This window comes from Hyla sarda, chromosome 3, assembly GCF_029499605.1.
Source record: "Hyla sarda isolate aHylSar1 chromosome 3, aHylSar1.hap1, whole genome shotgun sequence".
Lineage (NCBI taxonomy): Eukaryota > Metazoa > Chordata > Amphibia > Anura > Hylidae > Hyla > Hyla sarda.
This window is the reverse complement of record NC_079191.1, coordinates 16,769,367-16,794,434: the sequence shown is the minus strand read 5'-3', so window position 1 is coordinate 16,794,434 and position 25,068 is coordinate 16,769,367. Positions and strand designations below refer to the sequence as shown.

Sequence of the window (25,068 nt, the reverse complement as noted above, 5' to 3'; positions counted from 1 at the left end):
ACCATGGCCTGGGTCACAACCAGGCCTGCAGGAACCCGCCCCCTAACTGATGGGTGGAGGCTGCCAGAGCACGTCCAGATGATCCTCGCTGGGCCTGCCCCCGCACCGCGGCCTCCCCGCGGAAGCAGGCCGCACTAGTTCCAGGCTCCTCCTGACGGCCCTGAAACGTCCCGCATCCCGGGCCACAGCTGCAGAGCCACCGACAGGGGCCCCTCCAGACCACCCTCCACCAGACCCGGCCGGAGAGGGACTAACCCGCTGGTGCCGGGAACAAGTGGAGGCATCAGGAGACAAGAGCTCCGGCGGGCTAGAGTGCCGGCAGCTGGACCAGGGCCCGGGCTCCCCCGCCGGCAACGCAACAGGAGCCACAAGGGACGGCGACTGCTGCCTCCTCCCTCACTCTCCGCAGCAATTCCTCCATAGCCAACATCAGAACCATGTAGGGAGCGCTTCACCAACTTTCCTGCTGGCCACAAGCTGACTGAAGTTCCCTCCCTTTTAACCCCTGCCTAACTCCTCCTTTTCCTCAGCTAAAACTCATGCCAACTATTAACCCCTTCCCATACCGCATAATCCCCCTGTCATGTGCCCCTCCGGTCCTATTCTATCCCCTCCAGGGCTTCCTTTATCAGAGCTCATTAATATATGAAGCTGAGCTGTGATTGGTCACTGTGGGCAAAATCTCTTCAGTTTTTCTCTAACACATTTTGATAAATCAGAACCAATGGGGGAGATTGATCAAAACCTGTGCAGAGGAAAAGTTGCTGAGTTTCCCATAGCTCCAATGTGTGTGTTTGATCTATGTTCCAGCATCACTTCCAAACGGCTGGATATATTTCGATAATTCCTGGCCACATGTTACTTATATGTCAACTACAAATATATGATAGTTTAATTAACCCTAACCCACCCCCATTTGAGAGGTTTTTGGGGTTTTCTTTTCTTTTTTTTTAAAGTCCCATGTAAGTCTATGGGAAATGTATTTTCCAGCATAACTTCCAAATGGCTGGAGTTATTTTGAAAATACTTGGTGCACATATTACTTAGGCTCCTTTCACACAATATGTTGCTCCGTTTTAAAGACCCATTACAATGTCCCTTTAAGAAAACCCTTAAAAACCAGCGTTAAACGGTCATTACAAAATCCCATTCAAGTCTATGGGATTTTTGGATTATCCGTTATGACCCGTTATAGCCCGTTATGAATAGCGGACGTTATTTGTGACGGGAGAAAAAATGTTACATGCACTAATTTTTCTCCCGTCACAAATAACGTTCATTAGTCATAACGGGCTATAACGGGTGATAACAGATAATACAAAAATACCATAGACTTGAATGGGATTTTGTAACGGACGTTTTTAAAGGTTTTCTTAACGGGACATTGTAATGGGTCTTTAAAACGGAGTAACATATAGTGTGAAAGGAGCCTTATATGTCAAATAAAAATATAGGATAGCTAATATGGTGTCCCGGTACCGTATTGCATACTTCACCTTGTATGGTGGTCCCCAAAGTCAGAGTAACTACGCTCAGGTAGGGTCCCCCAGGTGGGACAGCCCCTAGTCGCCTCTGCTCTATTCTAATTCTATAATGTTTATATATGTATATATTTAATAATAATGTGTTTTTAATGTATAGTATGCTTACCTTGTTGGCATCACAGGACCTTCGGTCATGTGACCATGTTAATTCCTCTATGGTATGTTAGAGGACCTTTGGAGGTCCTTGGGTCACATGCTACCCATATTCCTATGTAAAGGTGATTGACAGCAGTATTGGACCAATTAGCTCTAGTCCAGCCGCTGCCCATATAAGGGAGCTTTAGCCAATTATCGCTCTCTTGGGTTGCTGCTCTCGTGGATGCCGGACTAGCAGGACGGATCTGCGCAACTTTCAAAGACAAGCTAGGCCTGAAAACCTACCGGCCTCAGCCTAATCTAAACCTTGAGTTCTAAACTAATCCCCGCTAAAGCTAGCGAGACTACTGGACCGCAATTAATTCCCCTAAATCCAGTGGAACAGCGCCTATCAGTCTAAGGACTCAAAATTGCTTAAGGTCCCAACCTTTGTCAATCTCCAAGAGAATTTGCCTGTATAGAGACTGTTCCTGCTGTGAAGCTTGCATAAAACCTTCAGTAAAAGTTCCATCTGTTTTCAGCAAACTCTCCAGTTGTGGACATTCAATTATTCTATACCCCCCTATCGCTCTTGGGAAGGGTGGCGTTAGGACTAGCATCACAGAGGAGCACTCACCCTGGCATCACGAATAGAAAGGGTTAACCAGACACCCTTTAATCACCGCACAGCTACACTCCCTACACCCAACTCCCCCAGGCTATCACATTAAATTAACCCTAACCTACTCCATTACATGAGGGTGGGCTTTTATGTGTGAAGTCCCATGCAAGTCTATGGGACTTCCGGGTAAGTGCCTCAGTCCAGCTTGCAAGCCACACCCAACCACAAGCCACGCTCTTTCCCACAAAGCCAAACCCCTTCTATTTCCATTACTTTTTGTGCATTGGTCTGGCTTGCAAGACACGCCCACTTCTACAGAGCCATGCCCCTTACATTTTTGGCCTACAATCTCTTTATCACAACCCAGCCCCACCTGAGGATGTGATATAAGGACAGGATATGAAGACAAGATATGAGGTCGGGATATGAGGTCGGATTATGAGGACGAGATATGAGGACGGATATTAGGTCAGGATATGAGGACAGGATAAGGGCAAGTGGTTCCTCCTATGTTGATTTTCCTCTCCCACAAGAATTAGGTAGGAAAAACCGGGCAACACGGGTACTTTGCTAGTCTATGTATAAACTTTAAAACTTGCAAAACGTGTCCTTCAAATTTTTTACACCCAATTCACATCCATCAGTTTCCCACTGTTCACAGGCAGATCAATTCTTTATTCCACATGACAACTACTGAGACTATGGGGAAGATTTATCGAAACCTGTCCAGAGGAAAAGTTGCTAAGTTGCCCATAGCAACCAATCAGATCGCTTCTTTCATTTTTAAAAAGGCCTCTGTAAAATGAAAGAAGCGATCTGATTGGTTGCTATGGGCAACTCAGCAATTTTTCCACAGGACAGGTTTTGATAAATCTCCCCCTATATGTTTCCAGGTTGTGCATATCAGGTTCCCCTTAAGGTTATGTTTACACTGGAATTCTGCCCCGAGATTCCGCAGTAGCAGAGTCCCGTTGAATTCAATAGTATTCTGCTGCGGTGTGCATATCATGGAATGTCTGGCACGGATATTCTGATTCTGGTGTCCGCAGAAAGAATGAACCTGTCCATTCTTTCCGTGGACTCCGCCTGGAATGCATAGCTGTCTATGAGGTGGTGCATTCCCGTGCAGTCCAAGTGCCGGCATGTTATGCCGGCACATGCTGTCTGCGGAATGCCCGCACCGAGATGTTCTATGCAGACATTCCAATGTGTGAACAAGTGTTAGTAATGATGGACTATATGTATCATTGAAGCAATTTATGTACAAGAAGACCACTATAATCCAGGCGCCGCTTTATCCATAGATGCAGGTAGGTATTATTTAACCAGATACTTTTATTTATATTACAGCATACAAGTTAGCAGAATCATGATGCATTTCGGGGTCTATTGCCCCTTCCTCAGATGATCATCTGAGGAAGGGGCAATAGACCCCGAAACGCATCACGATTCTGCTAACTTGTATGCTGTAAAATAAATAAAAGTATGTGGTTAAATAATACCTACCTGCATCCTTGCATCTTTGGATAAAGCAGCACCTGGATTATAGTGGTCTTCTTCTACATAAATTGCTTCCGTTTCTACAGGAAGATACCTGTCTTCTTGTGACCATCGGGCTTGGCAGCTGATCCTAACCACTTGATACCCCGGATGAGGGGAGATATGCGCATTTTCTTCATTTATAAGGTGAGCGGCCATCTTCACTAAAATCCTGGGTTTATTCACCCAGTAAGTGTAGTGGATTCCTCATTATCATTGACCAACTTGGCAATATCATTCTCTTCCAAATTTTGTTCCTTACAATTATCCCAGTTTTGTTCTTCCTTATATACATAAAGACACATATGCTGTATTGTGGTGGCCCAGTACGGGAGTTGTTACCCCGTACCCTTGCTGTCCTGTCAGGCAGCCTCCCTGCAGTGTCCCCTGGGCTCCCCCTGCATCTGTTCTACTGTAATTGTATATTATCCCCTATGTTATATACATAAGAATGTTGTATCTTTAAGAAAGGTTAACATGTGATCACCAGTTGTCATGTGATTGTTACCCAGGAGGAATCAGTGACCAGGTGACTTAAGGGTGACCAATGGGACCCCACCAGAGTCTCCCCCCATAAAAGCCCTGGGAGGAGTCTCTTCTCGCTCTTAGTTCCTGAGTCTTTGCTGAGGTGCAGTCGATCCTAAGAGTCTGGAGTCCATAGGAGCCTCAAGTCAAGTCTACAAGTAACTACAGTCACAGCTTAGTCTGTCTCCAGTCAAGTCAAGTCAGTCACTGTCATCTATTGTCAAGTCATCGTGACCTGCACTAAATTGTCCAAAACCACAGCAAGTCCCAGCAAGCCCTTAAATGGGCACTCTCATAAAAAATGTTTTTTTGCTTTTGCACTCCTTATGGTAAATAAAAAATATTTCTAATATACTTTGGTTAAAAGACCGAAGTTTTCTATGTTTTATTTGTGCTTAAAAAAGCTCAAGAGCACATTTTCCCCCCCATCTCATACACAGACTTAGGACCGAGGTCCAAACACAGGAAGTGCAGCCTGGAGTGCTGAGGGGTGTGTGTCTATCCAACAGCATATGGCAGTTAAGTGTGAGAGGAGCTATGATTGGATGAGGCTGGACACCCCCCCCCCTCAGCACTCCAGGCTGCACTTCCTGTGTTTGGACCTCGGTCCTAAGTCTGTGTATAAGATGGGGGAAAATGTGCTCTTGAGCTTTTTTAAGCACAAAAAAAACGTAGAAAACTTATTTTTTTTAAACAAGTATATTAGAAATATTTTTTATTTACCATAAGGAGTGCAAGAGCAAAAAATAATTTTAATGAGAGTTACCCTTTAAGCTCTCTGAAGTCACTGGTCACCTCCGTGGCCCTGGCTACACTGTATAGACTGTTCCATCTGTCCCTCAGTAAAGCTACCATTGTCCGTAACTTGGCGTCGGAGTCAATATTGTCCTCCGTGCCTAGCCCAGGATCCAGCGGTATACCTTGTGGTGGTACTGAGGATAAACCACGCCCTGGCATCACGAATACAAGGGGTTAATGCCATCTGCCCCTAGGGTAATTCCATCTGCCCTGCATCACACCCCATACCACAGTATAAATACACAATACACCCTATACTCCCCTATATGATGTATATATACACAATACGCTGTATACTCCTCCTATATATATATATATATATATATATACACTGTATATACACAATATGCTGTATACTCCCCATATGCTGTTTATATACACAATGCGCTGTATACTCCTCCATATGCTGTATATATATATATATGCTGTATATACACAATATGCCGTATACTCCCCATATGCTGTTTATATACACAATGCGCTGTATAAATACACAATACACCCTATACTCCCCCATATGCTGTATATATTCATAATACGCCATATACTCCTCCATATGCTGTATAAATACACGAAACACCATATTCTCCCCCATACGCTGTATATTTATAAATACAATACGCCGTATACTCCCCCATAGTGAAGACTTAGATTCCAAACACAAGACTCTCGTTTCCTACATCAAAGCAGCTGTGATAATTTCTGAGATCAACATCCGAAAACCTTCCAGTGTGAATGGAGCATGAATTAATCATGACCCGAAACAAGTCGCCAAATTATTCTGCCGCTTCCCATCCTGCTGCTTATAAATATATGAAGAGGGCTTTGTGAATATGCCCCACTGTGCCTGCCGAAATGTTCCCGCTCTTGGTGAGAGGCTTAAAAAACAGGTTCGGATTATTTATTTTACCAAAGCTGCGAAGAACAAATACGAAATTAACATTCCGGCCTGCGACAATAGCGACATCAGGGTGCTCTGAATAGGGTTGGCGTTTGGGGGGGAGGGGGTAACCTGGGTAATCGCCCAGTGCCTCCATACATAAGGGGGTCCCCAGAAAAACTATAGGACCACAGGCATATGAATGCAAAAACGTTTTTGCGCTAATACAGGAGATATCAGTAATGTGAGCATAGGCCAGTGTTTCCCAACCAGGGTGCCCCCAGCTGTTGCAAAACTATAACTCCCAGCATGCCTGGATGGTATTTGGTTACAAGCAGCTATGTCCTCCCCTAGCAGATTAACTCATCAGATTAAAGCAGCTATGTAATAACCTAGAACAGTGGCCTCCAAACTGTAGTCCTCCAGCTGTTGCAAAACTGCAACTCCCAGCATGCCCGGACAGCCAAAGGCTGTCCGGGCATGCTGGGAGTTGTATTTTTGCAACAGCTGGAGGCACCCTGGTTGGGACACACTGGAGTAGGCCCATGAGATCAAGGGGGAGATTTATCAAAACCTGTGCAGAGGAAACGTTTCCCAGTTGCCCATAGCAACCAATCAGCTAGCTACTTTCATTTTTGACAAGGCCTCTGAAAAAATGAAAGAAGTGATCTCATTGGTTGCTATGGGCAACTGGTCACCACAGAGGAGGTGGTAATGGAGAAAGCATGGGGGTGGGGGAAAGATATAGAGGGAGATTTATCAAAACTTGTGCAGAGGAAAAGCTGCCCAGTTGCCCATAGCAACCAATCAAATCGCTTCTTTCATTTTCCACAAGGCCTCTGCAAAATGAAAGAAGCCATCTGATTGGTTGCTATGGGCCACTAGTCAACTTTTCCTCTGCGTAGGTTGTGATAAATCTCCCCCATAGAGACCAATGTATGTGGCAGTGGGATGGCTAGAGGGAGCAGTATATGTGAGATAGAAAGCAGTATATAGGGGGGGGGCGGAATTCAAATACTTCGGCGTTAGGGCTGCGGGGCACTGAGCCATCACCATTGACAGCTATGTAATGCTCGCGGAATCCACGCAAAGAATGAACATGTTCTTTCTTTGAGCGGAACAATTTCAGCGGCGAAATTTGGCGCCGCCGAAATTCCGCAGTGTGAACGAGTCTCGTGGAGTTCACACTGCGAAATTCCGCTCGTGGAATTCCGCCCTAAGTGGGATAGGGAGCAGCATACCCATACCCATTATATACCCATAAGACTAGTTGGGTGGCTGAAGTGTAAATGGTTTTCTGGAATCATAACTTGAGTATTTTAGGTGCTGTAGGTCTAGGTAACTGTGGTGATCTAGGGAAGGTGTTGTATGGGTCAATGAGGAGGGTAGTAGTCCCTGATGTGACACTTGGCTATGTGGTGTACCCCAAAGTTCTTTGTTAGACACCACAATGACCTTTTACTAAAAGAGCTGTTTCCCGTTCTTAAAGGGGTGCTCCACCCCCCTCCATTCATGTCTATGGGAGGGGGCGTGATGGCCCTCCCATAGACTTGCATTGAGGGGGGGGGGGGCGTGACCGTGACATCATGAGTGGGTGTGACTGTGACGTCACGAAACCTCCGCCCTGCGTCGCCAGTCATCCGGCACGGAGCGAAGTTCACTCCGTACATCGGATGTCTGCGGTGCGGCAGCTGAGATCATACGTCTTATCCCTTATCCTTTGGATAGGGGATAAGATGTCTAGGGGCGGATGGACCACTTTAAAAAGAGACTAGCACCACCTCTTCCCAGGCTAGGGGGTGATGTAGGGTCAACTCCTGCAGTTATTGGCCAGGACCTGGATGTGTCACTAGATTCTGTTCTCTTAACCTTTTGCAAATGCAATGCAAGATAATTATTAGCAAAACTAACCCTCTGCATGCTGTTGGAAACTCAGTGTATGCATGTTTTACTGGAGAAATTGTCACGTCGGGCAGGGATGAATACAGCCCTGTACTTACAGCCACTTTCCCTGCCTACTTGGGTATTCGTCCTAAATGACGGATCCTTTAACTAGACGTCGGTCCCTGTTTTGAGTATGTGTAGAGGCATAACAAGGTCCGAGACAATAAATAAAAAGGCTGTACAGAAGTCAGGGAAGCAGGTCAGGATACAAATGGTTAACAGGCAAAGCACAAACTACAAAACACTGGTAATAAACAGACAAGCAGAGAAAGCGTGGTCAGACAGGCTGTGACAAAACCAAGAGAGCTGGCAGTACAAAAACGAATGATGGAGGGATAGTCAGAACTAATAGAAGCTAGTATAGATAGACGGAACACAGGCAACTTGATACACAGACTGACTCGATGCACCTGACAAGGGTGTGAATGCTGAGATCAGAAATGACGGTCACCAAGTCCAAGCCTCCTAATTGGCCCGGGCTTGGAGCATATCACAGTGACACAGAAAGCCTCAGCCAAACTTACGATAACTTAATGGTGTACTCTGGCCATTGGGAGGGCCCACCGCTGGGATCTCGATGCAGAACCTGCACTCTATGCTAGGCTGCTGGTCCAGTCTCGGAAACCTCCGCCCCCCCCCTACATCAGACATCTTATCCCCTATCCTTTGGATAGGGGATAAGAATAGAGTTACATATATCCTGCGTCTGGCTCTGGCGAAACTGGGTGAAAACTGCCACAACTGATGCCAGAATTGCATCAGTTGCCATCAGTTGGGCATCATCATTCATTGTTTGTGATCGCCGAACAGGGGAACGCAGTGAGATGCGTTCCCCTGTCTGTGCCAGTCCAGCGAGTCCATTCATCCGGCATCTAGACTGAAACACCAGATGATTGCTAACTGTCCCATTCAAATGAATGGGATCAGTCCTTGCTTCATTTTCCCTCGACAACGCATATATGTAAAGGAGGCCTAAGATGTCTATGGCCGGAATACCCCTTTAACCCTTTGGTCAAAACCAGATCCACTCACTATAGAAATACAATGCAATGTAGAAAATACAGGTATTAAGGCCTTCAGCAGCATTTTAAACACATATTCTGGTCAAGAAAACCTTATAATGCTTCAGTCACCCCTGTAGCATCTGGTACAGCTCTCACCGGGGCACCACACAACCATATTTTCTGCATTGCATATTATCTATTTGTCTGTTTGTGCATACACTGAGGCCTTCAGCGTGCAGTGAGTAAACTTTGCTAAATTTCTTGTACAGCTGAACCAGAATCTAATCACATGTAGAACTCCTAGCTAGTGAATACCAGAGCCACCCCAACTGAACCCCCTAGCCTGGGAATAAAAGTGGACTATTATCTTTTCTAGTAAGTTCAGTTCAGCCCATGCTTTAGTCAGGAGCACATGTCAGTACCTCAGTTCCTGTCACATGTCTCTCTTCCTGAGAAGACTAAGGTCTGTAAGTTTAGGTATAGCTAATATTAGGCATACCTCCTATGTAGAAGCCACATTGTCACTAGTTCTATCTTAAAGCAAGGAATTACTAAGCCTAGTTCAAATCCCGCTGCAAGAATATTTCTGCTGTTTAGCATCTCATTAAGGGGTTTGCAAGGACCTTGCTGATAGTTTACACTGGATCTTTTAATTAGGACCGGTGCCCACCTGTTAAAGGAAAACTGTCAGCTTTCACCCTGTACTGGCTGGTAGTGTAGGGGACGCCGATCAGTTTGATCCTTACTGTGCCCGGATCCGCCACGCCATTCGGCCGAAATCTTCTATTTTCGACATATGCTAATGAGGTGCTAACTGGCACCGGCCGGGCTAACTGGCATTCTGACAGCAGTGCCACCTGCCACAGCGCCGCCCAGCTCATCAATATTCCTCCCCTCTCTCTTCATTACAGAACGCCCCCTCCCATAGAGGGGGCGTGGCGTAACGTCACTTGGGGGCATGTGCATGACGTCACAACCCTCGCTGACTGCACCAAGCATTCAGAACAAAATGTTCGGGACGCTGGGGCAGTGGAGTACCCCTTTAAAGAGTACTTGTCACTAAACTTTTAATATATTGTTCCTTATGTAATTATAACTTTGCTCTTTACTTGCTGTTAACATTCTCAACCTTTATATGTTTTTAATGTGATTGGAAAAACAGCCACTAGGTGGCTCTGTTCTGTTCCCTGCACAAGTCAAACAGTTACAGGAGACCAAACTCAGGAAGTGCGTGCGGGGCATGGTGAAGCACAGCTCTCGCAGGCTTTAGTGATGTTGCGCCTGCTGGGGAACACCCACTTTCTCCTGCTGGGAGCTCACACAATGTGAGCAACGGGAAAGGTATGATACACTCTTTAAGTAAATTTCAATTTTTTTTTTACCAAAACCCTGACTTCAGAGGCCTCATTCGTGGGCTTTGTATGTGGGAACAGCTTACATTGAAAAAAGAACATCGTGGGGTTTCACTGAGCCATTAAACACATATCAGGGACTACTACCCTCATTATTCTAACCCTCTAAAGTTCTGGTAGCCCTAGCTGTAGCCGCTCTGCATGCTGGTAACAGATGAAAGTCCTGAATTGTGCACATCCCCCTCTACTGTCTCGAAATTCCCAATAGGTTATGTAAAAAAAGGTTTTCTAAACCAGACACCCCCTTTATGTCTTCTTCTCCTATAAATGTATTCACCAATGTCTGGACACATTAAGAGTTAATTAAACAGTTTATGAAGCGAGACAACGTCTGCCGCCCGGCTGGTGGTGACTTCCAGCGACCGGCAGAGATATCACAGTGGGATTTTCTTGCTGGAAACAAATGTTTAGGCTGTTAAGTAAAACTGTTCTGTACATTTTCTTTGCTTTTTATTGCAACAATTATAATCAATGTCTTTGTCTTCTGTGGGATATACATAACATCCAGCAACCCATGTAGAGACGGCTTTATGGAAAATGCCCCTAATTATATAAATACAGGACATAACTCAGGATCAGTACAGGATAAGTAATGTAATATATGTACACAGTGACCTCACCAGCAGAATAGTGAGTACAGCTCTGGAGTATAATACAAGATATAACTCAGGATCAGTACAGGATAAGTAATGTAATGTATGCACACAGTGACCTCACCAGCAGAATAGTGAGTACAGTAGTATAATATAGGATATAACTCAGGATCAGTACAGGATAAGTAATGCAATGTATGTACAGTGACCTCACCAGCAGAATAGTGAGTACAGCTCTGGAGTCTGGCCACTAGAGGGAGCATCTTCCTGTGAGTCTGCTGAGTGTGGAGGAAGCCGTTTGCTGGATTGTTTGGTGTGTGTGCGCTCTGAGCTCTGCCGTGTCATCTGTGCCGGACAACGTTCTACCTTCCCCAGAGGGAGAGCGTGTGTTCAGGCATGAGCGAGGAGAGGAGAACCCCAACACCTGCCCCCCAAATCAGGTCCACGGGGGGCAGGGGGAGCCAGCGACCAGGTGTGGAGGGACCAGCGTCAGGAAGTGCATCAGAGGTCTCCGGGTTGAGGCGCTCTGCCAGGAGGTGCAGCGATGCATCTCCAGCCACCCCTGAACCCGTAGAGACAAAGAGCAGCCGCAAGGCTGGCCCTGCAAGTTGTGGGACTACAAGTGCAAGAAGTTCCGGAAGCACAGGTACTGTGACAACAAGGCCTGACAATGTGGACTGTGATACTCCTCCTGGAGCAAAGCTAAATGCCCACGGATGTGTGGAGGAGGATTGGGGGATGCCTAGGGCCCGGGAGTCTGGAGTCCCCCATAACTCTCGTGTGGCAGAACACATCCGTGGATATGAGTAAGCAAGGGGCAGCTTGTATAGGCTCCAGGAGGAGGTACGGGAAGCAAAAGCCCTGATGGAAACTGAGCTGTCAGCCCGGATTAAACAGCTGAAAAATGAAATAAGGATACTGGAGAAGAAGAGAACTTTTATTTTAGAGAACAGCGGGCCATTTAGGGAAAAACTTTTAAATGAAGACCGCTTTCATACAATGGAGAGAGAGAAGCAGAGACGGCTGAGGGGGCTTCAGCCACGGGTGGAGGAGGAAGGAGACGCTGCGGAGGCCGATAATGTTGAGCCAAATCCACCCGGGGGTCTGCAACATCTGACCCCATACAGTGGGCTCCCTGCAGGGCAAGTGGCGATGTCATCTGGCCGTGGCTCTGGCGGTTCGGGGGATGAGAGCAGCACCAGTCACCAGGGAGGGGCGCTGATGGCCCAGATCCAGCTCCTGGAGTCCCCAGGTCGCCTCCAGGACTTCACGTTTGGGGATGAGTTACCAGAGGAGGCACCTGGGGGAAGGAAAAAGAAGCTAAAGAAGACCAAGCTCCAGGAGCAGGTAACATTTGTATATACCCCCCTCCCTGAGCCCCCCGGACTGGCCGCAGGGTCAGCTCAATGTGTGAACCCCATTTCTCAGCCCAGCCTGAGTTCTGCTGTGGACTCAGTGCAGGAGAGTGGGGAGAGTATGGAGTCTAGTGTGGCGGTGAGCTCCATCGCTGTTTGTAGTAACAGTGGTGGAGCAGACAATGTATCGGCTGTGAGGTCGGACAGTGATATTTGCCCAGCGATGGGCATGGATGGCTCTGGCACATTGGGCTGCTCCCTAACGGGAGGGGGGGGGGGGCGGCTTTGTGCCAGAGTCAGCTGCGGGAGCTCCGGTGGCTCTGAGCGTTGGCACTGCTGTTCCTTTGGAGCAGCGGTGTCATCGTGAAAGAGCTGCTGGGGCCAAGATGTCTTCGCCTCCCAGAAAGACTGGACTAAAACCTTTATTTTGTATTGGCGCCGCTTATCCAGAACAGCGGCGCCCAGGAGTAGAAAACTCCAGTACTGATGAGGCGGAGGGTACCAGTAAAAACAGGGCTGGGGCCACTAATAAACAGGCTAGGCAGGCTTCCCGGTCCTTGTATAAAGGACCGGTGACCTGTCCTGTGGTGGTGGCTCCAGCTCTGGTACCCACTGATGCTGATGGTACACTATCTGCACCAGAACGCACCGGTCCAGCCAGTATGAATGAGGAGGTTAATGTTGGAGTGAATTGTAGTATGGGCTGTAGCACGGGTGGAGGTATGGGGGGCACATCAGCTAAAACAGGCAATAATGGTGTGAGTATGGATTATGTGGAGGAGGGTGGTGAAGGGGCACAGATTAGTGGTGGGGATGTAGGGCCTGGTCCAGTTGCACCCCCAGCGGTGGCAGCACCGGTACGCAGCTACGCAAATGTCACCGCTGGGGGGCACCTTCCTCGTCTTCTGGCTCGGGGGGGGGGGGGGGGCAATTTGCAGCAGCGTCTCCTGGGGGCCTTAAGGAGAGGGGAGAGATCAATCAATGTAGAGGGTAGGGAGGTTGATCTATCCTTTTGGATAGAAAGACATGGTCTTTCAGCCTTCCGAGAGGAAAGAGGGGGGGATACTGTGTGGTCCCTCCCAACAGCCGGGCCAGGTGGTCTCCGAAAGAATGTGGTCCGGCTGAGGTGGAGAGGCAGTGATACATGTCCTCCAAGATCTAAAGTTGTTGAGCTTCTGCTGAAGTTGGGCTTTAAGGCAGCTGACATCTACGCCTTGATACATCCTTATGGTACCCATGAGTTCGATATCAGCTTTGTTCGGCAAGAGGGGCTTGAGCTCTTCTGGTCGAATTATGAGCTGGTAAAGAATGAGCCCGGCTGGCGAGACTTTGCCGTTCAGGCGGTGTCTCGCCAAAACAATGTCAAGAAAGTGACCGTTTTAACCCGTAACGAATCACTTTCTTGTATTGACATCATGACGTGGCTAGGTCGGTATGGAGAGGTGGTGGAGGTCCCAACAAAGAACAGGGATGAATATGGCATCTGGTCAGGGGCCTGGACGTTTATGGTCAAGCTTAAGCTTTCAGGAAACACCGTTACCCATATACCATCTGCGACCTTCCTCGGAAGGGATCGTATCCAGATCTTCTACCAGGGTCAGCCGAAGCTCTGTCACAGATGTGGTGACCCCACACATTTTAGTGCAAATTGCACTGTGCAGAAGTGCACTCTGTGTGGGGAAATAGGCCATCTCGCTGCATCTTGTGCAGAGATTAGGTGTCACCTGTGTGGTGACTTAGGTCACCCATTCAGTCGCTGCCCTCGTTCCTTTGTCAACGCAGTTGTTGCCCCAGTGGGGGTAAGCCATGAGGTGAACTCTGCTGGGGGGATGACTGGCGGGGATGAAGGGGTGCAGGGGCCAGGGAAGAAAAGTAAGCAGAAGACGCCTGCCCAACTGAGGCGTCTCAAGAAGCGTCAAAGGGATAGGGAGATTCGGGAGTCACAGAAGCATCAGCCAGCTGAGGTGGCTTCTGATCCTGTCCCTGCGACCAGTGTTACTGCTGAGGCCCTGGGGGATAGTGAACTGGATGAGGAGACTGGAAGGATCCACAAAGAGGAGGATACTGTCTCCTCGCTGTCCTCCCATGGTGAGAGCGCGGATGAGGACAGAGGGAGATGGGCAGAAACAAAGCGGGGTATTTGGAGGAATAAGAAAAAGGCAGATTTAAAATCTTCTCCCACCCGCCAGATGCCAAAGGAAGGTACAACTGACCCCCCTCTGATTGGTCTCTCCAACCGGTTCCGAGCCCTCCGCGACATTTCCTCTTCGGAGGAGGAGGCTGGGGGTGAGGTTCCGGATGTTGCGGTGGGGCCCACAGGAGACCCTGAGTCCTCTCTCCCTGGGGAACCTATGTCTTCAGGGGGGGGGGGACTGGCTCAGAGTCAGGGGACGAGGAAAATGTAAATAAAGGGAAAATGGACACATCCATCTCACTAAAAAGGGGTAAACCATCATCTGATGAGGAGGGTGGTGGGGTGGATGGGAAGGATGGTGGGAAAAAGAAGGCTGTCTAACTCAATCACCCTTGATGGCGGCACCCTCTCCGTTGACTCTGGCATCCATTAATGTTGCCAGCATAAAGTCAGATACGGCTCGATTTGCGGCCTATGATTTTTTTGCCCATATTAATGCTGATATTTTATTTTTGCAAGAGACCAGGCTAACAGATATGTCATCTATCTACAAGGCTAAAAGAGAGTGGAGGAATGGGCCCTCCTACTGGTCTCTTGGGGCCGAGCCGTATAGCGGAGTGGCGGTCCTTTTTACCGCAGCGGAAGAATGCCGACGGGTTATCGAGTTAGAAATGGGCAGGTGCCTGATCTTAGATGTCCTCATGAAGGGACAAGAACTTCGCCTTATTAACATCTACGGCCCACAGTCTAAGTGGGACCGGAAGTGTCTCTTTATGAGGATCAAGCCCTATCTTTTTACAAGTCGGCAGGTGGTCTTTGGAGGGGACTTTAATGCTGTCACGAGGCCCCAAGACAGGGGAGGTGCCAGAGACAAGCTGACTTATGATAGCGTCGCCCTAAATAGCATAGCGAGTAAAGCTCGCCTGGTGGATGTCCACATCCGGCACACCCCAGGCCACGCGGGATTCACCTATCATAGGGGTAGTTGTAGGTCTAGGATAGATAGGTTTTATTTAAAGGAGGAGGCCGTCTCTTCAGCAGTGTCTGTTGTTGAGGTGGAGTTCTCCGATCACTGTTTAATTTTGTTTTCTCTGAATGTTACAGAGACCCCCCGGATGGGCAGAGGCTATTGGAAGCTGAATTCGTCTCTCTTGGAAGAAGCGTAGATAAGACAGTCCTTTGAGGATTTTCTTCAGAGCCAGGTACCATTGCTGGGCCTTTGTAGCAGTAAGTCAGAGTGGTGGGAGATCTTCAAAAAAAGGGTTGCGAGATTCTTCCGAAAGCTCTCATGCCTCAGAAGCCTAAACAGGTACCGTTTGTACCAGGGCCTGAGGAAGAAACTTGAGCACCTTGTCTCGACTGGAGGTAGTCGTGATGATATCTCCAGAGTGAAATCCTTGCTGATGAGGTGTCAGTACGATAGGCACGCATCTTTGGTTTTTGAGAGGGATTACGGGAAGTACCGCTCGCCCGACCCTTACAGAAACTGCAAGATGTCAGTGAATAGTAAGGTAGTCTCAGGACTGATTGATAGTACGGGATCCTTGAAAAGGTCCAGATCAGGGATCTTGGAGGTCGTCAGATCCTTTTACTCGCACCTCTTGGGAAGGAAGGATCTAGATCGGGATAAGGTGTCAGCTTTCTTGGCTGAAACCATCCCTGAACTAGGAGTAGACCCCTCTCTTGACGTTTTGACAGAGATGATCCGGGAAGAGGAAGTCAGGATGGCGATTGATGGGCTTGCCCTCAAGAAGTCACCCGGTCCAGATGGCTTAACATCTGAGTTCTATAAGACCTTTAAGGACACTTTGGTTCCCCTGTTGACCGAGGTATTTAATGAGTGTCTCTGCCAAAGTCAATGAGGAGGTCAGCGCTGATCATCCTGTCAAAGGGTAAAGACCCGTTCCACATTGAGAATTGGCGTCCCATAGCACTTCTCAATGCGGACCGAAAGATTCTGGCAAAAGTGCTGTTTAACCGGCTGGTGGAGTTTGCACCCCGGCTCCTTTCGGGGGCTCAGCATTGCTCTGTTCCGGGCCGCAGTACATTTAGTGCTGTGCTCAGTGTCCGGGAGGCTGTGGAGCAGGGTAGGGCTGGCCACTGGAAGGGGTACTTGCTGTCCTTGGATCAGGCAAAAGCGTTTGATCGGGTTAACCATGAGTACCTCTGGTCTGTTCTTCTGAGATATTTGTCTGCCGGGGGGGTTTGTTGATTGGCTTAAGACCTTGTATGCAGGGGCAGAGAGTTTCCCGCTTGTGAATGGTTGGATTGGTCGCTCCTTTGAGGTTGGGTCTGGTGTCCGTCAGGGTTGTCCTTTAAGCCCTTTGCTGTACGTGTTTGCAATTGATCCTTTCCTTAGGAGGATTGATTGTGGACCGTTGGCGGGGGTGAGAATGGACCTGGCGGTGCCGGATTCGGCTCTGAGGGCGGTAGCATATGCTGATGATGTCACTGTGTTTGTCTCCTCACAAGAGGAGGTCAGATGGGTGATGTCAGAGGTGGACCACTACTCGGAGGCATCCGGGTCCAAGATCAACCAGGATAAGTGTGAGAGTCTCTGGCTGGGAGGGGGAGATCCTATTTTTGATCTCCCGGACGCCCTTCCAGAGCCCCAGGAATCTGCAAAAGTTCTCGGCATTGAATTTGGCCAAGGGGATTACCCCAAACAAAACTGGGACAGCAGGCTTAAGATCGCCGCTCAGAAGGTGGATCAGTGGAAGGGTTGGTCTTTGACCCTCCGGGAAAGGGTTAACCTGATCAAAACATTCCTGCTCCCTTTGTTGATATATCTGGGCAGTGTATGTATGTTGCCAGAACCTCTCTGGACCCGGGTCTACAGTGTGTTCTTCCAAATGTTATGGGGGAATAGACTGAACCTAGTGAAGAGGGAGGTTACTTACCGTACAAGGAGACTAGGGGGGTTGTGTATGGTCAACCCCGTGGTATTCCTAGTGAATACCTTTCTTAAGACCAATATAGCAAATCTCTGGTCAGAGAGGGCTCCTCCGTGGGTATCCTCCTGTAGGGGATGGTTTCGGCCTTTCTTCCAGGAATGGGAGACAGGAGGGCAAGTGAAGGATCTTCGCACACCACACGGGCATCTCCCGGCTTATGCTACCCCGGTTCTGAAGGTTATTCGTCGGTGGGGTCTGGGGATGGGGGAGATTAGGACTCTGTCGAGGAAATTCCTTGACAAGGGGGTCCTGTCTTCTCATTTCCAGAGGCCATTGGCGCTCAAGGACTGCCCAAGTCGGGATCTGGAGGAGGGTTTAGAGCTTTTGAATTCTATCAGGATCCCCTTGAAGTTTTGGGACTTGACTTGGCGCTGCTTCCATGGGAAACTGTGTGTGAGGGACAATCTGAAGTGCAGGAGCTCTGATGACCGGGGATGTCCCCGCGAAGAGTGTGGAGGCATGCTGGAAAGCATGGAGCATTTTCTGCTTCATTGTCCCTTTAACACAGAGGTTTACACCAGGGTGGGCGCTTCCATTGGTTGGCCTCGGCTGGCCAGTCTCTCCTATGCGGAATGGGCCAATGGGGCATTCAGAAACCTTGGAGGCTGGGACCGGTGCACTTTATTCCTAGTCAGCTCAGTGATCAGGTACTACACGTGGAATGCACGGTGTTTAGTGTCGACGCAGCGTAAAATCCTCCCTGTGGATGTGGTGGTTAGGAACATTCTCGGTGACCTGGTGAAGGTGCGTTCTCTGGAGTACGAGAGGCTGGGTGCTGGCAGGGCCTCTAGTCTGTGGAGGGGCTCTGCCTTTAAAGTGCCTTAGCCCGTTGTCTCCCCCTGGTGGTGGGCTGATGCTGGCACATTAGTCTTTTTGTTTTGATAAGTCGGTTTATGGTAATATAGGGCTTGCAGGCACTGAACTTGAGCTTTAGGGGTTTGTTGTTTGGCTTATAGTGTTATATGTATTTGTTATTGTATTTATTGTTGTAGTCTATTTGTATACTTATGTATTGTATATATTGTTAGTCTGTGTATATTTTATGTAATGTATATACTGTATATATTGTGTGATGCCACCTGGGGTTTGGGTTTAGTTTAGGTTGGGTGGTGGGTTAAAAGGGGGGAGGGGGTTTGTATGGGACTTTTATATATACAGAAAATCCTGGACTGGTTCATGGACATCTGGTAACATGTACTGGGGGCATGGGATGCGGGACCAGCTCAGGGCCAAAAAAATAAAATAAAAAATAAACAAAAAAAAAAAAAAAAGTGGTGTTATTTTGTTTGTGTTGGTTTTTTATTATTTTGTATATATTATTATTGTTGTTGTTGTTATTCTTTTTGGTATATTATTGGTATTGGGTTTTTGGTATTGCAACTGGGCCAGGAAATTCACATTTAGTATTAGTGTATATTAGTGTATATAGTTTATTAGTATGGTATGGGTATTATGGGTATTATAGGTATATGTCTTTTGTAAATAATGTATATATTTGTTTGTGTGCAGGAATGAGTGTGGGGTGGACCGGTGTTGTATTTTATGCTATGGTGTTTGGTTTTATGATTCGCTATATTGATATGTTCTGTCGGATATGGTATATTTATATTTTGTAATTTTTTTATTGTTATGTTTGAAATTTTAATAAAAGATCTACAGGATATAACTCAGGATCAGTACAGGATAAGTAATGTAATGTATGTACACAGTAACCCCTCCAGCAGAATAGTGAGTACAGCTCTGGAGTATAATACAGGATATAACTCAGGATCAGTACAGGATAAGTGATGTAATGTATGTACACAGTGACCCCACCAGCAGAATAATGAGTACAGCTCTGGAGTATAATCCTGGATATAACTCAGGATCAGTACAGGATAAGTAATTTAATTGTGGTGTCCCGGTCCAGGACCTAGTCCTGTACCCCTTTACAGTGGGGATCAAAAGTTTGGGCACCCCAGGTAAAACATTTATTAATGTGCATAAAGAAGCCAAGGAAAGATGTAAAAATCTCCAAAAGGCATCAAATTACAGGTTAGACATTCTTATAAAATGTTAACAAAAGTTAGATTTTATTTCCATCATTTACACTTTCAAGATAACAGAAAACAAAAAAAATGGCATCTGCAAAAGTTTGGGCACCCTGCAGAGTTAATATCTTGTACTGCCCCCTTTGCAAAGCTGAGTGAGACCTGCCAGTGTCATGGATTGTTCTCAATCATCATCTGGGAAGACCAGGTGATGTCAATCTCAAAGATTTTAAATGCCCAGACTCATCTGACCTTGCCCCAACAATCAGCACCATGGGTTCTTCTAAGCAGTTGTCTAGAAATCTGAAACTGAAAATAGTTGACGCTCACAAAGCTGGAGAAGGCTACAAGAAGATAGCAAAACGTTTTCAGATGTCAATATCCTCTGTTCGGAATGTAATTAAGAAATGGCAGTCATCAGGAACAGTGGAAGTTAAAGCAAGATCTGGAAGACCAAGAAAAATATCAGACAGAACAGCTCGTAGGTGTCACGATTCGGCTGGCAGGAGGTGGATCCTCTGTGCCAGAGAGGGATTGGCGTGGACCGTGCTAGTGGACCGGTTCTAAGTTGCTACTGGTATTCACCAGAGCCCGCCGCAAAGCGGGATGGTCTTGCAGCGGCGGTAGCAACCAGGTCGTATCCACTAGCAACGGCTCAACCTCTCTGACTGCTGAAGATAGGCGCGGTACAAGGGAGTAGACAAGAGCAAGGTCGGACGTAGCAGAAGGTCGGGGCAGGCAGCAAGGATCGTAGTCAGGGGCAACGGCAGGAGGTCTGGAACACAGGCTAGGAACACACAAGGAAACGCTTTCACTGGCACAATGGCAACAAGATCCGGCGAGGGAGTGCAGGGGAAGTGAGGTATAAATAGGGAGTGCACAGGTGAACACACTAATTAAGCCAACTGCGCCAATCAGTGGCGCAGTGGCCCTTTAAATCGCAGAGACCCGGCGCGCGCGCGCCCTAAGGAGCGGGGCCGCGCGCGCCGGGACAGGACCGACGGAGAGCGAGTCAGGTACGGGGGCCGGGGTGCGCATCGCGAGCGGGCGCCACTCGCATCGCGAATCGCATCCCGGCTGGGAGAGGTATCGCAGCGCACCCGGTCAGCAGATCTGACCGGGGCGCTGCAATTGCGAGGATGTTGCGAGCACTCCGGGGAGGAGCGGGGACCCGGAGCGCTCGGCGTAACAGCAGGATTGTGAGTAAAACAATTCAAAACCCATGTTTGACTGCACAATCCCTCCAGAAAGATCTGGCAGACACTGGAGTTGTGGTACACTATTCCACTATAAAGAGATACTTGTACAAATATGGTCTTCATGGAAGAGCCATCAGCAGAAAAGCTCTTCTACATCCTCACCACAAAAATCAGCATTTGAACTTTGCAAATGAAAATATAGACAAGCCTGATGCATTTTGGAAACAAGTTCTGTGGACCGATGAGGTTAAAATTTAACATTTTGGTCGGAATGAGCAAAGGTTACGTTTGGAGAAGAAGGGGAACAGAATTTTATGAAAAGAGCCTCTGTCCAACTGTTAAGCATGGGGGTGGATCAATCATGCTTTGGGGCTGTATTGCAGCCAGTGGCACAGGGAACATCTCACAAGTAGAAGGAAAAATGGATTCAATAAAATTTCATCAAAATCTGTGAAAAAGCTGAAGTTAAAGAGAGGATGGCTTCTACAAATGGATAATGATCCTCAACACACCTCGAAATCCACGGGGGATTACATCAAGAGGTGTAAACTGAAGGTTTTGCCATTGCCTTCACAATCTCCTGACCTCAACATAATTGAAAATCTATGGATAGACCTTAAAAGAGCAGTGTGTGACAGACAGCCCAGAAATCTCAAAGAACTGGAAGACTTTTGTAAGGAAGAATTGGCAAAGATACCTCAAACAAGAACTGAAAGACTCTTGGCTGGCTACAAAAAGCGTTTACAAGCTGTGATACTTGCCAACGGGGGCAGTACAAGATATTAACTCTGCAGGGTGCCCAAACTTTTGCAGATGCCATTTTTTTGTTTTCTGTTGTTTTAAAAAGTGTAAATGATGGAAATAAAATCTAACTTTTGTTGACATATTATAAGAATGTCTAATCTGTAATTTGATGCCTTTTGGAGATTTTTCCATCTTTCCTTGGCTTCTTTATGCACATTAATACAAATTTTTACCTGGGGTGCCCAAACTTTTGATCCCCACTGTAAGTGCCCTCAGCGAGAGTCCCTTGAGTCCATAGGGCTCTCCTGCAGGGTTCCCCCCTTGCTCACCTTCTTATTGTTCTATTTAAATGCAATGTGTATGCATTGTCAATGTGTATAACGTTTGTACAAATGTATAAAAGTGTTAGGCCTCTTTCACACTATGAAATAGTTCCGTTTAGGAACTTCCGTCACCAGTTCCGTCACTATATCGGCGAAACCCGGCCGTTACAAAAACCCCTGACGGCTGTGACTAAATTGCATTGCAGCCTACGGGGTTTTGTAACTGCCCGTTTGCACCCGTATATGCCCGTAATTCATTACGGGCGTTATACAGTGACGGGACATTGTGGCGGAAAAATAGAAAGCAAGGCTAAGAAAGTAGGGAGCAGAGAACAGGAAGAGGTGGAAGGAGAGAAGAGAGGGGCCTAAGCAGTAGCGAAAGACCCTCTGCGGTAGGCATCTGAGGAACAATAGGTGTCCCAAGAATTCCAGGTAGAGAAGTAGCGAGTGGAGTCAGAGGGGGAAGCAGCCGGAAGCTCCTCCATACATTGAATGGAGGCAACCTCGGCCACCCACTCCCCCACAGTGGGGGCATCTACAGAGCGCCAGTGGCGAGGGATGACCGTCTTTGCCACCTGGAGAAGATGTCTCAAGAGCGACCGCTTATATTTAGGGGCAGCCATGAGGAGCATAAATAGCAGCACTGCGCCAGGGTCGGAAGGGACAGCGACACCCGTTACAGTACGGGTAATGGAGAAAATCGATTGCCAAAAGAGGGACAAGGCTGGGCAGCTCCACCAGATATGTGTCATCGTGCCCCCTGCAGCGCCACATCTCCAACAAGTATCAGGGATCGAAGAGTACCAGCGGTGAAGGGCCGATGGTACTCGATACCAGCACGATAGAATCTTAAAACTGTTTTTTTGAGCTTTGGTGGGCACTACCGCTTTATGGGTCAGGTAAAAGCAGCGTGACCACTCCTCCAAAGAGAACTGGCGGCCCAGCTCGGCCTCCCATGCTGCACAGTAGGATGGGAGGGCTCACAGCTTGGTGAGAGAAGGAGTGCATACAGGAGGGAGATTGCGTGCCGAGGGCAGGATGAGGCCATGCAAGCCTGTTTAAATGGGGACAGGGATCGCGGTTCCGAGAGGGTACCCTGTAATGAGGAGTGGAAGTGTTGGAGTTGAAGATATTCGAATAGGGCCCGTCGGGAGACTAGCCAAGAGTCTCTAAGCTCCTCCAAGGGCTTAAGGGTTCCATTTGCGAGGACATGACAGAGGCGCAATGGGCACACTAAGGAGGCACCCAGAAAGCCCCCTCTGAGGACCAGCCAGGGGGGAAATCCGGATGGTCCGAGATAGGGAGCAGGGGACCCGTGCGTACAACAAGGGAGCATTCTTGCCTAGCAGTGTGGAGAGAGGCCAAGGTATGTTTGGTAGAGAAAGAAAGAGGTACGTCATCCAGGAGTGTGGGAGACCAGGTCCAGGGAAACATAGAGAGAGAGCGGAGGCAAAGGGCTTGGGCCGGCTTCACCCACAACTTGCGATCATGGTTGTGGAACCAGTCCAAAACCCTAGCATGAGCACAGGCCAGGTAATACAGTTTACCGTCCGGGAGCCCCACACCACCTGACACCTTGTTCCGAGTGAGGGAAAGCCTGCTAATTCTTATGCGGGAGGACGACCACACAAAAGAGCCAAAGCACCTCTGAAGATGTACCCAAAATGCAGCGGGTATATGTATTGGGAGGGTTTGTAGCAAGTACAATAAACAAGGCATAATGGTCATCTTCAGCATGGCTATCTGTCCGAAACAAGAGAACTCCCTACGGTCCCAAGAAGACAGGTCGGAGCGAATACGAGCAAGCAGAGTGGAGAAATTAAGGGAGAGCAAGGTGGAGAAGTCTGCAGGGATGACAATACCCAAATAGGTGATACCCCGAGATGGCCATGTGAAAGGAAAGGAGGAGTGGAGGGTATGCACGGGACATCATTGACCTCACATGAAGCGGCCGCTCTGCTGTGTGACCTGTCACCTCTCGGCCCGTCCTCTCCTGTGCTGGGGGCGGAGCCATCAATGTATTGGGACATCCCTATTTATTTTAAATTGGGGTGGCCCAAGGGGGGGCACGGCCTGATCTAGGGGGGCCATGGCCCCCTCTGGCCCCCCCCCCTAGCGACGCCACTGCTGCCCATTAAGTCTGGCAGACGTTTTTTAAATTATGAAAAGTGCCCTCTTTTTTACTTGAGCCCCTGCCCTTCAAAATGTCTGTGCACGTCCCTGCTGAGGCCTCCCGAGTTCACCGGAGTACCGCCAGGTAGGTCTGGGGCATCAGCAGCATTCGGGGCAGCCGTGGGAGGATGCAGGTCCGTAGTGGGTGGTGGCATGGGCCGCAAGGCAGGAGAGGCCGCCATGGGAGCACTCGGCACCGCTCCGCGTTTTGCAGGCTGGGACCTTGTGAAGTACCCGGTCAGGTCACGTTTGGGGGATGAGGGACCCTCTTCTTGGTCTTTTTGGTAAATTTCCCCATAAATAAGTTCCCTGTAGCAGGATAATGAGGAGTGCTGGCCGGTAGCTCTCGCACAGCACGTCCTCACAGCGCCATGTTCAAGCCACGCCCCCCCAAAGATTTTTTTTTTTATAGAAGTAATTTACAAATCTGTTTAACTTTCTGGCACCAGTTGATTTAAAAAAAATATATATATGTTTATTTTTTTCCCGACTAGAGTACCCCTTGAAAGGGTGTATGGGACTTTTTTGTACATCAGACACCCCATTAATAATGGCGGCAGAGTCCATTCTACAATGACTTTCTTCTTCCATTTCATTATGATGCAGCTGAATTGTTCTTCTCCACAGTCCTGTGTTTTATTTTTTATTTTTTTTCCCCCTTCAGTTTAAAGAAATATGTCAAGAGCTGTTAGGAGAAAGAGACCTAATAAATCCTCCTGGCAGCATCGGAAGAAATGAGCACGGAAAACGGGAACATCAAGTATTAAACAGCTGCCTCCCTGTCCGAAGATCAATGTATTATTAGATCCAGCCAAATGCATCAGCAGCCTCAATCTCTTCCCCTGTCCTAATGGTTTGTTACAATGTATCAGTGCAGGTAAATGAATCAGTCGAGTGGCCAAATTGTGTTCTTTACAGGAGATGGTCTGCACTGGGTGAAATGGTAATAAAAGCTTCAGCTGTGAGACGTATGAGGTCTGTACAGTATTACATTCACTGGCAGCAAGAGCACGTCTTGTACATGGCGAGGAATAGCAAAGTAAAGTACCGTATTTTTCGCCCTATAAGACGCACTTTTTCTTCCCCAAAACTGGGAGGGAAAAGTCGGTGCGTCTTATACGGCGAATACACCCCCTATCGCGGCGGTCCCTTTGGCCATCAACGGCCGGGACCCGCGGCTAATACAGGACATCACCGATCGCGGTGATGCCCTGTATTAAC

General features: G+C 48.1%; 1 long non-coding RNA gene across 1 annotated transcript; it reads left to right on the top strand.

Moving 5' to 3' along the window:
• Positions 1-3,814: 3,814 nt before the first annotated feature.
• On the top strand, positions 3,815-24,812 carry LOC130361161 (uncharacterized). Its single transcript, XR_008890891.1, has 2 exons — positions 3,815-3,927; positions 24,512-24,812. It is a non-coding gene; the product is annotated as an uncharacterized LOC130361161 (long non-coding RNA).
• Positions 24,813-25,068: the final 256 nt, after the last annotated feature.